The following is a 16634-nucleotide window of genomic DNA, read 5'->3' as shown; positions in this document are numbered from 1 at the left end:
ATAACAATATACCTGATTAACTATATAAGAGTAGATATGCTATAAACACTGGTTCATATATTTAAGTGTCAGATGGAGAAACGGCATAAATCCTGGAGATTAGGGAACATTTCTGATTCATCTGATCTGATTCACTCTCCACATATTTCTCTTATTTTGACAGCTGATTCATCTTTCAGAGAGAGGCCTGAAGTCTCAAGGCTGACTTCTTCTTCTAATAACCAAGACAGGCGGAGTTCTCCACGCAGGGATGTGATCATTAACGAGTTCACATCAAGGGCACGGTCCGAACTGTACAAACTAATATCTTCTATGATACGGATATTTTTGACACGCTGCGCTCTCTCTAGCGAGACGTGACCAGAAAGCAGTGGAGAAGAACATTATCAACCTTTTAAGGGCTGGTTTCTGCATTCTGCTGGATTTACTGTCTCATTTAAAAGACTTTGCTTCCAGCCTTTTGAAACCTGGTGCTCGAGCACTCATTTGGAATATCATCAAATACATGCATTTCAATTTTGGAACAACTTTGCTTTATTTTCTGAGCTCTCTTACCTCCTACAAGTCCCACTTTCCGACTGCAGCTTATGAGAACCAACCCCAGCCACTGATTGCATAATTGCCAGTCAGATTAGTAAATCAGATGCTAATTTTACACATTGTGTAATTGATTAATGAAGCAATGTAAATGTTCCAGGTGCTTAACCGTGTCTTAATGCAACCTTTGATTTCAGCTATTTAAAATCTTGAGATCAAAGTCATTCATGACATGATTGCCCTGGTTTTATTTCCTTCCGGCGTTGCATTTATTTTACATAAACTGTCCTTAAATATATAAATAAACAAATGAAATAAGATTTCACAAAAATGCGTGATCTCTACCGACGGAAGAGTATTAGGGCCATGCAGGAGAAAAAATATTTGAGAGGGGAAGATTATTTTTTTTATTGTGCACTTCGATAAAAAAGTTGAAATGTCGAGAAAAAAGTCGAAATGTCGAGAAAAAAGTCAAAATTTCGTGAAAAAAGTCAAAATTGCGAGATTATTATTGATATACAATTTCAAGAATAAAGTCGAAATTTCGCCTTTTTTCTCAACATTTCAACTTTATTCACAAAATTTTGACTTTTTTCTCAACATTTCAACTTTATTCACGAAATTTCGACTTTTTTATCGACATTTCGACTTTTTTATCGACATTTCGACTTTTTTATCGACATTTCGATTTTTTTCTCGACATTTCGACTTTTTTATCGACATTTCGAGTTTTTTCTCAACATTTCGACTTTTTTCTCGACATTTCAACTTTTTCCTCGAAGTGCATAATGAAAATAAATCTTCCCCTCTCAAATATTACTTTTTATTTTTCTCCTCCCTAATACTCTTCCTTACTACCTGGGAGTTTTCCGCGCCCGGCAGCATATAACATGAATCTTGGTTGATGTCATTAAAAGTTGGTTATGATGAAAAATATGGAAACTTTCTGTACCCACAACGTAAAAAAAATCATTGTCTTCAATCATTATGACAGGAAAATAACTGTATTCAAAACAACTGACAAACTGAATTAAAGCGAAGTCACAAACTTTGATCAAATCTTAAAGGAGTCCTTACTTTTCCTGGAAAATGTGTGTGTGCACAAAACGAATGTTGCAGCGTTTTTATGACTGTCTTCCTTCAGCCTTATCTGGCTGGGTTGCCATGGCAACCTGGTGATGGGTTTCAGGGAGTCCCAACGAGCGCTTTCTCCTCGGTGATGGTCACAAGCTGGAACTGACAAACACAGACTCCTCTGATCACTGGATCCTGTTTGCTCCATAAAAATCATTAAACCTCCGGTTTTACTGCAACACCAACAATCCAATTTCAGATTGAAGCCAATGTGGAAATAGGAAAAGCTGCAGTTCATGAACTGATCACTGTGGCTCAGATTGGCTTCTTTGTTAAAATAACCACCTTTCCTAGGCCTCCATAGCTGGATTTGACATCCACAACAACCGTACAGGGGATGAATCTTTTATTTACACATTATGAGGCTATAAATGCATAAGCCTAGACTTTTGATTGGCAGCCATTTTAGCCAATCATTTCCTCATCAGTCATTGGCAAATCTTGTCCTAACTCAGTGTTGGCTTATCATTTCTGATTTCTCTACTTAAACATTTTAAATGAGACATATGCCACAGTTACATGATGTTTTTTCAAGAATTTTTTCAGAATTAATTATTCCGAATTAAATAATTCAGAATTAAACTATTTTACTTCGAGTTTACATGGAAATAGTAAATTCTAAATTGAGGTTTACATGGAAAACACGTTTGATGGTCTTTCTCCAATTCCTCTCCAGGTCTGGGGGTTGGGAAGGTTCTGATTGGATAGGGGGGGGACCGGAAGTGAAACTATCGGAAGAAAAACTAACTTAGCCGCTACAACTTTGAAAAGCTCACAATTTTGATGTTTCCTGTTTCCATCTGTTCTTTTAATGATTTCTATTTCTTAAATAAATGTTCTCTGCTCTTGACCAGCGTTTACTGCGTGCTGCATCTGGAAACTTTGTTTGGAAAACCAGCCCAGCGCGGAATATAAGATCATGGAGACAGACGGGGGCGGGAACGAGCAGAAAGAAAGACCGGGATTAATTTAAGGAGAAATGAGTGTTTACATGATCTGGAATTATTCTATTCGGATTTAAAAATCGGAATAAACCAGCCACTTACTTTTAGTTTAATTTGGAATGGCCATTTTCATTCGGAATTATGTGTTTACATGGTAATTTTTACTCATTTTAAATCAGATTTAATTTTAATTCTGAATTAAAAACGCACTGATTCTTCTGCAGATGTTTGCTGGCAGCTCCACAGCTCCTCCAGCTTGGATTGGCTGTAGGAGCTGGTAGCCACGGCAAACTTTGATTGACTTTCCGGCCGGCTGCTGGGCCTGTTTTCATCAGCCATTTGTGTCGTGGTGCTACACAGTAAAGGCTGAATTAAGGTTCTGCGTCAAACCAACGCAGAGCACACGGCGTCGCCGTGACGCTGTCGTGAACCCTTCTGACTTCTCCGTCACTCCATTTCGTCGCGGTGCAGTGCCCCCCGCGACCACTAGTTAGCGATCTTTTTCTGAATGGTTTATCCGACTTTTTGCGGTCACAGTGAATCAAAGAGATAAGGACAACTATTGTGCAAAAAACCAAAACAAAAAAAATCACACATGCACGGAGAAAAGAGCACTGAAAGTTCACAACTGCTTCAAACCGGAAACCGTTGCTACCAAGAGAACCAATCACAGCCCTCTCGTCTGCGTGTGGTCTGCGTCGCCTCGACGCGTAGTTACAATTTTCGGGAGGTGCACGTCAGTGACGGTGCAGGTGACGGCGTGTGGTCTGCGTGGACCCAAACCACACGCCGTAGGCACGGCACCATTTTGACGCAGAACCATATTTCAGCCTTTAGAGAGAACCTGTGGGTCATTTTAGAATCTTGCCTGATGGCTTTGACTTTGTGTGACTTTGGCTAAATTCATCCACGTGTCCACCAGACGTGGCACTAATCAGTGGCAACACTTGGTGGTCAGAACACTTTCTCTCGCCTTTAGCATGTTGCTGCCACTGATGGCCGACAGAAGATGCTACTGTTACTGAACCAAAAAGTCCCAAATTATCCCAGATTATTCCCAAATGTGTCTACTATCAGGGGTCTAGCCAGGCACCGCCTACCCATAGCTGTATAAAAGAGTAAAGTAAATAAAAATGAATCGCAAACTTTGAAAGGGAATACGTTATGGGTACAGAAAGTTTCCATATTTTTCATCATTCCAACTTTTAATGTCGAAATGTCGAGAAAAAATTTGAAATGTAGAGGAAAAAGTCGAAATGTCGAGGAAAAAGTCGAAATTTTGTGAATAAAGTTGAAATGTTGAGAAAAAAGGCGAAATTTCGACTTTATTCTTGAAATTGTATTTCAATATTAATCTCGACATTTCGACTTTTTTCCTCAAAGTGCACAATAAAAAAAAATCTTCCCCTCTCAAATATTTTTTCTCCTGCATGGCCCTAATTAGACCCTCCAGAAAAATGCGGGCAAAAATCTTTGATTATGTGGGCTAAAATCTTTGATTATGTGGGCTAAAATCCTTGATTATGTGGGCTAAAATCCTTGATTATGTGGGATAAAATCCTTGATTATGTGGGATAAAATCTTTGATTATGTGGGCTAAAATCCTTGATTATGTGGGATAAAATCTTTGATTATGTGGGCTAAAATCCTTAATTATGTGGGCTAAAATCCTTGATTATGTGGGATAAAATCTTTGATTATGTGGGCTAAAATCCTTGATTATGTGGGATAAAATCTTTGATTATGTGGGCTAAAATCTTTGATTATGCAATGAAATATGCAGGGTTTTTGTATGATTTTTTGCGGTGAAATTGGGGGGGGTTCTACCTAATACTCTTCCGTATAAAGTGTGATGCATACATTCAGAAGTAATTATGACTCTAATAACATTTTCTGTTCACAACAGAAAAAGAAAAACATAGCCAGTCAGACTTAAGTTTGGATCAAGCTGGCAGGAAAGGAATCAAGAAATTAATGAGTTTTTGTTTGACTTTTATCTTCTCGCAGCAGGTTTACTTTGCATTAATGTGCAATTAACCGGTGTTTCACTTGAACTGAGCCCCGTCTCCCGCTTTAAACAAACACAGTGAGGCCGGCTGCCGTCAGCCGTCGCCAGTTAAAATCCCTTCACAAGCAAGTGAACGTGTTAATTTGTGTTCCGTCCATAATCTACTTGAGAAAAGACGGTCTCGGCGGGCGACGCTGGCCGTCTTCCAGTCGGAGCGCCGGTGTCCGCGGACGAGGGCTGGGAATCGGCAAGGGGTCCGTCATTAGCGCCAGTAAGTGAGGATGATTCCCAGGCAGGAAACGGTGTCTAATGGAATTGAGTGGTGACTACGGCCCGGTGGGAGACGGAGCCGCAGTCGGCCCGTAATGAGCAGCGTAATGGTACGATTACAGCACTTAATAGCTCAGAAACGGCCACCGCGGCTCGTGTGTGGACTGGATGTTGCTGCGTGTTCCCTCTAATACTTCATTAGCCGGGGTCTTTGCACAATTAATGTGCAGTTTTGTATGCAGCCGTATTCACATCAGGCGCTGGCTGTTCCCGTCTATCCGGATTAGTTTCTTTGTCTTTCTATTCATTTCCAAACTGAAAGCAGGGCTCAAATGACTATCCCAGAAACAAACTTCTACGTCCACGTGTCCAGAATCTGTTTCAAATGAGGGACACCAGTATTAAATCTATTAACAGACTTAAGATTGAGAATGAATGGATCAAACACACCCTGTGGGATACAGTTAAAGGAGCATGAGGCAGGATTTATGATAAAAATTTGTATACGTTTTAAGTTTTCTAGTAATAATGTCAGATGAAGCATTCCAAATCAAAAAGAATGAGCCCTCTAGCGCAGGGGTCGGCAACCCGCGGCTCTAGAGCCGGATGCGGCTCTTTAGCGCCGCCCTAGTGGCTCCTGGAGCTTTTTCAAAAATGTTTGACCTTTTTTTTCCTTTTTTTCTTCTTTTTTTCTTCTTTTTTTCTTCTTTTTTTTCCTTTTTTTCTCTTTTTTCTCTTTTTTTCCTTCTTCTTTTTTTCCTTTTTTTGCTTCTTTTTTTTCTTTTTTTTCTTCTCTTTTTTCTCTTTTTTTCCTTCTTCTTTTTTTCCTTTTTTTGCTTCTTTTTTTTCTTTTTTTTTCCTTTATTTCCTCTTTTTTTCTTCCTTTTTCCTTTCCTTTTTAATCTCGACATTTCAATTTTTTTTTGTCGAAATTTTGACTTTTTTCTTGACATTTCAACTTTTTTCTCAACATTTCAACTTTTTTCTCGAGATTGTACTTCAACATTAGTATCGACATTTCGACTTTTTTCTCTAAATTTTGACTTTTTTCTCGATATTTCGAAAAAAAAAATATGAATATATAATATAATATAATATATAATGAAAAAAAAAATCTTCCCCCAGTTCTAACTAATATAGAAACATGCAGCATGTGTTTCCTTCATTCTAAGGCTGATACAAGACTTTTCATTTTTTGCGGCTCCAGACATATTTGTTTTTTGTGTTTTTTGTCCAATATGGATCTAAAACATTTTGGGTTGCCAACCGCTGGACTAGTGTATCTCTCCATTGCCTTGAACAGGCTGTTGCTGCAAAATGTGCTGCAATTCGGTCCCGAATTTCCCGCGCTGTCCTGCGGATGTGACGTCACATGACGCTGCATGCACGTTCTCCCCGTTCTCCCGTGCCGGCTTCACTGTTGGCTGCAGTACCCCCAACGGCCGTCGTGGTGAAGGGTGGCGCTAAAGAGTCTAATTTCTTAAAAGAAATTAAAGTTATTTTTGGGTTTTGAGTTTTGTGCCTTTCTTTATTCTGCTATGATGGGATATTTGAGTTTACTGATAATTAATTTCAAAGTCTTGAGCTTTGCTCTTTTGTATTTGCTGTAACCAACGTAAGGTACCAGTAAAAGGGGCAGGTATATATAAGCCAAATGTACCAAAATAAACATTCAAACATTCAAACATTCAGACTAATCAGAAGCAGAAGCATATTTAGTTTATTTAATAATGTATTTATTCATTGAAGGGAGCTCTCACATGCACAGGCTTTAGTTCCTTCATGCAGTTTGAACACAGTCATTTCACTCAGGTCAACACGGCGTAACGGAGACTCCCAAAAAAAGAGTCTGCAACTAAATTATTTATCAAACTCCGGCACGCTCCACTTGGCAAGATGCAAACCAAGACAGGATAAAGAGTCTAGAGTTCAGAATCACGTGGAATTATTCCTGCAGTTAAAACTGTTGATATTTATAGAATTAGTGGACCACAGAATTCTGCAAATTATGTGGAAACTCATAAGATAATAATTTTGCCAATCAATATACAAAAAAAATTGAAAAAAAGAGAAAATAAGTATAACTTAAAAGTAACAGAAATTAAAAAAAAATAAAAAATTCAGGACAAATTAATGGAACGTTGTGTTTCTGTAAAAGGTATCAGTTTATGGAACAATCTGGATACAGAAGCCAAAGAATGCAAATCAAACATTACATTTAAAAGAATAATAAAAGCCAGTTTGATGAAGAAATATCATGATAATTGTTAAGTTAGGTGCGTTTTCTTTTTTTTCTCTCTCTTTTTTGCATTTTTTTTTCTTTGAATCAAAAAAGAATACAACTATTTGTGTTTGACGACAGCTATTTTGTGTTATTTTATACATTTGTTGTAGTTTTGTTTTTGTTTTGTTTGTTTTTGTTGTTTTTTTTTTAAATTGCGTAATTAGTTTTTTATTATTACATTAATTGAGAAAAGGAACAAGGGGAAAAGGGACGGATAAAATAAGCTTAGTCTTCTTTCTATTCCCTTTCATTAAAGGAAAGAGATTTGTTGTAATTACATTAAACTGTTTTGTTTTTCTTTTAATGAATGGAATAAAGTATAGAGGGTCTGCATTGACGTCACTTCCCCACTGGACCAGCCCCCTTACTCGCACTGAGTGGCAAAACATCAGCAAAAACAGCTGCAACTAGTGGAGAAGACTGAATAACAGCTAATTATCGGCTTAAATTAGCGTCAGTTGGACTTGACAGTGACCCGTACAGTTACCCCAAGAACCAGTGGTCCATGGACATTAATATTTGGTACAGTTACCAAGAACCAGTGGTCCATGGACATTAATATTTGGTACAGTTACCAAGAACCAGTGGTCCATGGACATTAATATTTGGTACAGTTACCCCAAGAACCAGTGGTCCATGGACATTAATATTTGGTACAGTTACCAAGAACCAGTGGTCCATGGACATTAATATTTGGTACAGTTACCAAGAACCAGTGGTCCATGGACATTAATATTTGGTACAGTTACCAAGAACCAGTGGTCCATGGACATTAATATTTGGTACAGTTACCAAGAACCAGTGGTCCATGGACATTAATATTTGGTACAGTTACCAAGAACCAGTGGTCCATGGACATTAATATTTGTCCAGGAATCCAGTTTCCTGATATTTATATGTACTTAATTTCTACGCCGGGGAAATACACGAAGCAAAGCTTGAAGGCTTACAAAAGTCTTGACGCTTGGTCCGACTTCAAGGCAGGATTTGTTGTAGAAATTAAAGTGATGAGGACACCGAACTTTATGATTTGACCGTTTAACGTTAGCTATTTTTTCTTTAGGAATCCCATACCCCAAAACTTTCTCCATGGCTCTTAGGATCCCATCGCAAAACGCTTGTATTTTGAACCTTCTTCTTTTTAAATTATTCTTTTTCTCCCAAGGAAGTTTGTAATTCTACCTGAAATCTCCCTGAATACATTGCAGTGAGGATGTAACACGGTACATAACGTCTTCTGTTGTATAAAACCTTAAAATCGCACCAAAAATGAGCCCAATCGATCTCTTTTGTTGCAAGTAACTTCCTTCATGTTCGTTATTAGTGCTGCTTAGACGTCTGTCATCATTATAAGAGAGTAAAAGTGTATGTAACTCTTTGTGGAGGCAGGTGGTTAGATTAAGCACACGTTGCCTTGCGAATGTGGCGGCGGCTCTCCGGGGAAATCTGCCCGTGGATTCTGCTTGGCACAGCTAACGGGATCACCTGATATGTCAAGCAAAGGTGCAATTTTCATTAGCCCCTAGCAGAGCGGTGGTGCGAATGTGCCAGCCCAGCGATTAGCCGGGTGTGACTGACTGATGGAGCCACTGTTTTTACTTCTGATGAAGGATCTCCATCAAACACTCAGAGCCCGTCTGGTGATCCGTCACGCCTCCGTTCACGCCCCTTTAACCTCCAGCTCTGGGGTCTCACATCTTCAAGTTGCTGCTGCAACAACAGTCTCTGACATTTATAAAGAGTAAAAATACTTTAAATAAAATCACCGGCTGATCAAAGAGTGGAAGGACTCACCGGTTATGCTTGTTTTCTTAGTTTGGGGAAACAATAAAAGATATAGTTATTACTTGAGAACATATGTTAACGTACAGAACATTTGGAAACACTAAATGGAAAAAAGGTTTTCGCCATTCAATTTTTTTCTTTTCTTTTTTTTTTAAAACCGTGAGGCGGTGAGGCCCCTTGCGTTGCGTATGCATCGTGTAAGGGGGGGAAGGAGGGGGAGCAGAGGCCGAAGCCAAGAGGCAGGACCAGCAGAGCCGGCCCTGGAAGGACGCCCACGCTCCCCCACCGGCCATCCAATTGACGGGGGCCGGCCCTCCGAGCCGGGCCAGGGCCCCACCGTACCTCCACGGGCGCCCCCGGCGCCGCCGGAGCCCCCAGACGGAGGGGGAACCGGTCCAACATCCCCCCATTCATACTACTTTCGCCTTAACTCAGTATAGATGTTGACAGCAGTGTCATTTCAGCAGCCAGATCTTCAGTAAGATAAGTATCAAGGTATCGAAGTCAAGGTTCACTTTATTGTCATTCCAAAAGTCCAAATACAAGCGTAACGAAATTTCGTTGCCACTGGCTCAAAGCAAGCAATAAAAACAATTAAAACAATAAAAAATCTAAACACTAAAAGATAATGACACTAGGCTAAAAAAACTAAAACGCTGCAGACTCAAAAGAGCATAAGGATATACAGAGTTCAAAGTGCTTGGTGCAGAACTGTAGACCAGGGGTCGGCAACCCGCGGCTCTAGAGCCGCATGCGGCTCTTTAGCGCCGCCCTAGTGGCTCCTGGAGCTTTTTCAGAAATGTTTGACCTTTTTTTTCCCTTTTTTTCTTCTTTTTTTTCTTTTTTTTCTTCTTTTGTTTCCTCTTTTTCTTCTTTTTTCATTTTTTTCCTTTTTTCTTTTTTCTTCTTTTTTCTCGACATTTCGACTTTTTTCTCAAGATTGTACTTCAACATTAATCTTGACATTTCGACTTTTTTCTCGAAATTTTGACTTTTTTCTCGAAATTTCAACTTTTTTCTCGAAAGTGCATAATTTGCGGCTCCAGACATATTTTTTTTGTGTGTTTTTGGTCCAATATGGGATTTTCAACATTTTGGGTGGCCGACCCCTGCTGTAGACAACCATTGTCGAGGGTAGACAGGGAACGGGTTCTGTTTATTTAAAAGTCTTATGGAATGGGGGGAAAGAACCGTCATGGATCCTGGCTGTTCTGCACCCGTCGCTCAGAAACCTTCTACCTGAGAGCAGGAGGGTGAACTTTCCACGGTCAGGATGGGTGGGATCCGCCAGGATCTTGTTTGCCCTTGATAGACAACGACTGTGTGCGATGACCTCGATGGATGTGAGGGAAGTGCCGCTGACTCTGGCTGCAGAATCCACCACCCTCTGCAGGGCTTTTCCATCGGCTGCCGTACAGCTTTCATGCCAGATGGAGATGCAGTTGGTCAGTCAGCTCTCGATCGTTCCCCTATAGAAGGTGGAGAGGATGGGCGGTGGTAGGTGAGCTCTCCTCAGCCCACGTAGGAAGTGCAGCCTCTGGTTGCCTCTCTTTGACAGTGAGGCTGTATGTGTGGATCAGGACAAGTCACTGGAAATGTGAACCCCGAGCGAGCGTCAGCGACAAAATCACTTCCATTGCTTTATTAGGGCCCTAGCACTGACAGTGTGAAGGCCCTATTGTATCTGTAGGAAAGGTTTTTCTTGTTATTTTCCTTCTTCCGACGAAAGGAGGGCCTTTTTTCCCCCTAAACGTGCACCAAAAGTCACCAGATTTTGCACGCAAGCCAGGCCTGGTGAAAAATTTGATATTTAATGGATTTCATTAATGGGCGTGGCCTAATGGCTCAACAGCGCCCCCTAGAAAACATTGCGCCTCAAGCCCCACAATACGGTTTGACGTACACGCACGAAGATCGGTACACACCTGTATCATGTCACAACTTAAGGAAAAGTCTCTTGGAGCCATTGCCGAAACCGAACAAGAAGTCAGCCATTTTGAATTAATTGTGTAATTTTGGCGCAATTTATGCCATTTCTTCGGCCGTTAATGTGGCTCGAACCGTAACGTGCACCCAGGTGTGTTATACATCAAAATGTGCGTCTCCATCCTGCGACGACGTGTATTACTTTTCTCAGTCAAAAGCGTTACCGTGGCGACGCTAGACGCCAAAAAGCGCGCCCACCCATCATCTGATTGGCCCAGGCAGAAAAAACTTTGTGCCTCAAGCCCCAGTACATGAACAAAAATCAATACACACCTGTATCATGTCGCAACTTAAAGAAAAGTCTCTTGGCGCCATGGCCGAAACCGAACAGGAAGTCGTCTCCATCCTGCGACAACGCGCATTACTTTTCTCTTTCAAAAGTGTTACCGTGGCGACGCTAGATGCCAAAATGCGTGCCCCCCCTTCATCTGATTGCTCCATATTTGATAGTTCACCAAAAGTCACCAAATTTTGCATGCAAGCCAGGCCTGATGATACATTTGATATTTCATGGTTTGCATTAATGGGTGTGGCAAAATGGCTCAACAGCGCCCCCTAGAATACTTTTCTCTGCCATAACTTTTGAATGGTTTGACATAAAGACTCGTGGGTGGTGTCATCGGACTCGGTTTTGAGTCCTTGACCATAATTGGTGCAAATTAGCCCCGCCCCTTCTTCTGATTGGTCCATATTTCATAGTTCCTATTTTCTGCCATAACTTTTGAATGGTTTGACATAGGAAGTCGTGGGTGGTGTAATTTCTGATATGCTTATGGGGGGTGGTGGTCATGAGTGCGAGAGCACGTTCATCGCTGCTTGCAGCTTTAATTTTCTATTGGACTGTCCTAACTGGACGCAGCGCGACGCGGCGCACCGTTTTGAGCTGAACATTTGTCGGACGTCCTGCTTCTATTTTCTTCCTGTCGCTCGCGTTGAAAGCCGGTTGAAATCGCTGTAGGAAACAGTCATGGATGAGGAACGGCTGATCCAGTTAGTTAAATGAGAAGTTATCTCTATGATTCCTCCTCATTTCACTACAAAAACCTCAATAAAGTGGCAGCTGCTGGAGGGAGATGGACAGAGAGACGATGTCACGCAGTGCTACCATAGTCGGACGCTCATGCAGTTACACGGTTTTAAAGTTGTGGACGTGGTTTGCATTTTGGTTACGTAACAAAAATCAGCAGAATCTTATTGGCTCGTAGATCCACATCACACTGGACGATCATCCGGGCGGCTGTACAGACACTGCAGAATCTGGTTGCTTTCTTCCTTCTCTGAGTTGGCAGGCTGAGGGGAGACCACTTTATAGATGTTGAAGCAAGAAAAAACATGGTTTTCATAATACGTCCCCTTTAAAGTCCCCGTTTTCCTGGCGGAGGGGATGCTGCTCCGGTATCGTGTGGAAGTGTTGCTCATGCAGGTAACGTATACGAAGGGAAATTAGGCCTTTGTGACACAACTACAGAGCTGTTTTCTGAATTTAAACAAATCTCTTTGTGGGGAAATAAATGATAATTTCTCCGAAGACTCTGGGAGAAAATATCCGTCCTGCTGATAATAAGCTTTGTCAATGAGCTGAGATGCAGCATGAAGTATCTGAGTGTGTGAAGTATCTGAGCTCCCACAGACAACTGCATGTGTGCACGCTTGCATACAGAGGGAGGCAAGGAATTTAAAAAGGATTTAAAAAAAAAATAAAATAAAAAGAAAACATGTGGTTTGAAAAAAAGAACAACCTTTCTTTCTGAAAAATGTCACTGTCTTCAGTTCATTTGTATTCTGGGCCTGCTCTCGGGCGACTGAAGGGCGTGGAAGGTTGGCTGAGGGTTGAGATTTGAATACACGGTTTGTTTCTCCACCTCCCCCCATCACCTCTTTTTCAGGGCGTTTCGCCCGGCGTGAGCTCCTGCTCACCTGACCACAGCTCCAGATCGATGCACCGCTGCAGCTCCGTTTGCACAAATCCACTATTTGCCTTTCAGATTTGAGCCGAGCAGCGTGACACTGATCCGTCAGAGCCATGTAGTCCACGGGCCAGATATCAGAACCACTCCAGGTGACCAAACTTACTTATGATTTTTGAAAAGATCCATGTCTGTAGATGATATTTTGGTATGAAAACCTTCCAGAGTGGCAGCTGGATCATAGTTACCAATCCCCTTCAGAAAATTATATTTTAGCTGCTGCTGCATATCCTGGTTTAGACTCATGTACAGGAAATCTGTCAAAGTGTCACAATATTGTCTCTGGTATAATTTGTTTTGTATAGATATCTTTATTGAGGGCAATAAAAAAAAGAAAAAAAAAAGATTTACAATAACAATATAATTATCAATATCCCCCCCCGCCCCTTTTTTTTAACTTTTCATAACATTAATTAAACAAAAATAAATAGATAGTAATAATAAGAGAGAGAGAGAAATATATATATATATATATATATATATATATATATATATATATATATATATATATATATATATATATTAAAAAAAAGAAAAAAGAAAAATAAATACAACAACACACCACTCTCCCCTTCCCTCCCTCATATGGTCAATAGATTACATCATTCAAAATCATTTAACTTTGGTATCATTTTAAAGGGGACCCTTGAAGCATTCCTTTCAAACTAAAATGTGATACATTTCCTGAATCCTTATGGTCCTGTGAGTATTCCAGTTTTTGTATTTTGTGTCTCTGTTGTTCCTAGATGACACAGGGATAAAAGATAGTATATCATTTAGGCGACAATTGTGTAAAAATGTGTGTTGTTTCTAGTTTAAAGAGCTGCAGTGACCTCTATGTTGGTCAGAAAGATTCACATCTTAGCTTGAATGAATGTTTAAAAGGTCCCCTTTAAAATGATACCAAAGACAATATTGTGAAACACTGACTGCGTTTCCATGCAGCCCTTTTAAAACCTGAATATTAGCAATAACCCGGTTTTGCACGGCCATGTAAACACCAATAACCCTTTGAATAACCCGAATTTGCTCATATTCGGGTTTTTAAAAACCCCAATATGAGCCCTGGGTTACTCCTTTTATAACTGAATATTGGGTCATGTAAACGCCAAACGGAATATCCCCATCAAACGGAACAGGAATTTGTTTTCTGCACATGCTCTGTTCACAAGGAATCCTGGTCTTTTGAGTCCAGGAAGTTCTTATAAACACGGAGAAACCAAGACCAGGAGGAGACTAATCACTTCATAAATGTAATGAAGGATATGAACATTTCTGCATTTGTAGACGGTAGAAAGTACCGGGATAGAAGATTTACAAGAAGGTGAGAGAAAAGTTGAAGCAGCATTTGTTTTGAATTTGGATACAGGAAGAAGAAGCAGAAATGACGGTAATTGCATCATCACGTTCTCCGTGCGTCGCTGGTTTGATCCAGATATCCTGAATGATTAATTACCATGTAAACGGAATATTCCCAATGTCTCAGTAACCGGAATCAAAGACGTTCAATAAACTCTACAGCCCACTCCGGTTGTGTTTCCTGTATCTGTGTCACGTAACTGCCCCGCCCCTTTAGGAGACAGGAAGTAGGTCCTGAGTCTATTGAGTCCTACGGGAAAAGTGAACGTGAGCACAGATTATTACCAATTCCTTCGCCCCATAGTAACCTAAGTAAATATGGGACCCATTTTTAAAAAGCCACAAACCTTCTGAACATTCTGACACCAAAATGGCAATTTTCAGACCGACAGATTAGGAGAAAATGAACTTTGTTTGAGACCTGTCTCTGTCTGAGCAACACACTCTCGCCAGATTTGGCTCTCATCGTTTTCCCATCGGATAAAATGAAGTTTAAAACTAAAATAAAACTTGCTTCTTTGCTTAATAATACTGTTATTTTTATTATTTAAGTCTTTTTGGAAGAAAGTTGTACTGTATCTAGTGTTGTATGTTCCAAAACGATGTGGGGAGAGGGGAGACCACGCCCACTTAGGAGACAGGAAGTGAGGTCAGAGGGGCGGTCACGCCCACTTAGGAGACAGGAAGTGAGGTCAGAGGGGCGGCCACGCCCACTTAGGAGACAGGAAGTGAGGTCAGAGGGGCGGTCACGCCCACTTAGGAGACAGGAAGTGAGGTCAGAGGGGCGGTCACGCCCACTTAGGAGACAGGAAGTGGATACCATTTCATACCATTGGCAGTAACGGTAATGCGCTATCTTCTCTATAGAGGATCTTTGGCATGTTCTGTTCACAAGGAATCCTGGTCTTTTGAGTCCAGGAAGTTCTTATAAACACGGAGAAACCAAGACCAGGAGGAGACTAATCACTTCATAAATGTAATGAAGGATATGAACATTTCTGCATTTGTGTCTACAAATGCAGGTAGAAAGTACCGGGATAGAAGATTTACAAGAAGGTGAGAGAAAAGTTGCGCGAAACAGCATTTGTTTTGAATTTGGATACAGGAAGAAGAAGCAGAAATGACTGTAATTGCATCATGATGTTCTCCACGCATTGCTGGTTTGATCCAGATATTCCGAATGATTAATTACCATGTATAGAGGGATAACCCTGTTAGCTCACGCATGGAAACGGAATATTCTGAATGTTTCAGTAACCGGAATATTAGCAATAAGCCGAATTTTGACTGCATGTAAACGTAGTCATTGACAGATATCCTGTACATGAGTCTAAACCAGGATATGCACCAGCATCTTGTCAGTGTCTGACATTTCCCCCAGTTTGTGTTTCTGTTCTGCCCCGTCTGTCTTCCATCTGCCCTGATTGTTCACACCTGTGTCTCGTTACCCCCTTGTGTATATCTGGTCTTCTCTTTCCCTTGCTCCTTGTCGTCCCATACTGTTTGCTCCCTCCATGTTGTCCCGTAGTTTTTGGATCCCTGTTTCTGTTCTGCCTCTTTTTGATCCTGCTAAGCAGCGCTTTTGGTTTTGGTTTTTGCTGAATAAACCCTGTTTTTTGGAACTCCTGCCTCTCGCTCTCCTGCATCTGGGTCCTCAAACAACCTCCCTTGACACATCTAAAATGTAATTTTCTGAAGGGGGTGGGTGACTATGATCCAGCAGCCACTCAGGAAGGTTATCATACCAAAATATTATCTACAGACATGGATCTTTTCAAAAATCATAAGCAAGTTTTGTCACCTTGAGTACTGATATCTGGTCTGGAACATGGACTAATTGGTGACGTCGTGGTTGCTGGGGCTTTATCTTTATCTGCATCATTGAAAGTCTCTGGGGGGGGGGAGGGCGTCATCGCCGGCGTCATCATCGGCTAAAGAAGCTTTTTCTCTTAAAGGTTATCAGCACACTCACCAGAACAACATTTTGCTGCGGGGGCAGAATGGCGAGGGGAAGGAGAGAGTGGATGCAGCATTAAAAATCCTTTAATTTGTTAATTGCAGCAAACGATTTCCCCAGCCAATTACCCAAATGCCACAATGAAACATTGCTAGACCTTTGCTGAGACTGCTCGGCGTTGTTGCTTCATGCATTGATAATAACAAAGTCGGAAGAGAAAATTACCTTTTTTTTCCCCTCCCTTCCTTCTCATAGTTCTTAAATTGTTCAAGCTCACTTTCCCATTTATCTTGTACGCTCACTGATCTCCCATTGTGTGAAAAGTATCATTCTTCATTATCCGTAGATCTGTCTATACAAGCAGGGAAGCAAACATAACAGCATGCTGGGAAATTAAAGTGCA

The sequence above is a fragment of the Cololabis saira genome, chromosome 13 (assembly GCF_033807715.1).
Source record: "Cololabis saira isolate AMF1-May2022 chromosome 13, fColSai1.1, whole genome shotgun sequence".
Lineage (NCBI taxonomy): Eukaryota > Metazoa > Chordata > Actinopteri > Beloniformes > Belonidae > Cololabis > Cololabis saira.
This window is presented reverse-complemented; position numbering follows the sequence as displayed.